Raw genomic sequence first — 323 nt, 5'->3', positions numbered from 1 at the left:
CCCACATTTTATTCCAATTGAGCCTTTTTTGCCTATGTGGCACTGCGCGTGCAGTGTCATCGTGGGAGGCGCGTGAGAAACAATTTTTTTTACTAATTTACAAATAAAAAGATGCTAAGTGGCATTGAGGGCTCCAAATTTTTTTTAATAACAGATTTTGTTTTTTTAAACACTAAAGTCCCTTTTGCAAAAAAAAAAAGCATTAGGGGGCCCCAATTTTTTTTTTTTATAAAATAATACGCTGGGGGGCTGGGGGACCGGGGTAAGTGGGGGAGTTTTATTTTTATTTTTAAAAAAATTTTATAATTTCTTTTTAATAATTA

The sequence above is a fragment of the Capsicum annuum genome, chromosome 8 (assembly GCF_002878395.1).
Source record: "Capsicum annuum cultivar UCD-10X-F1 chromosome 8, UCD10Xv1.1, whole genome shotgun sequence".
Taxonomy (NCBI): domain Eukaryota; kingdom Viridiplantae; phylum Streptophyta; class Magnoliopsida; order Solanales; family Solanaceae; genus Capsicum; species Capsicum annuum.
This window is presented reverse-complemented; position numbering follows the sequence as displayed.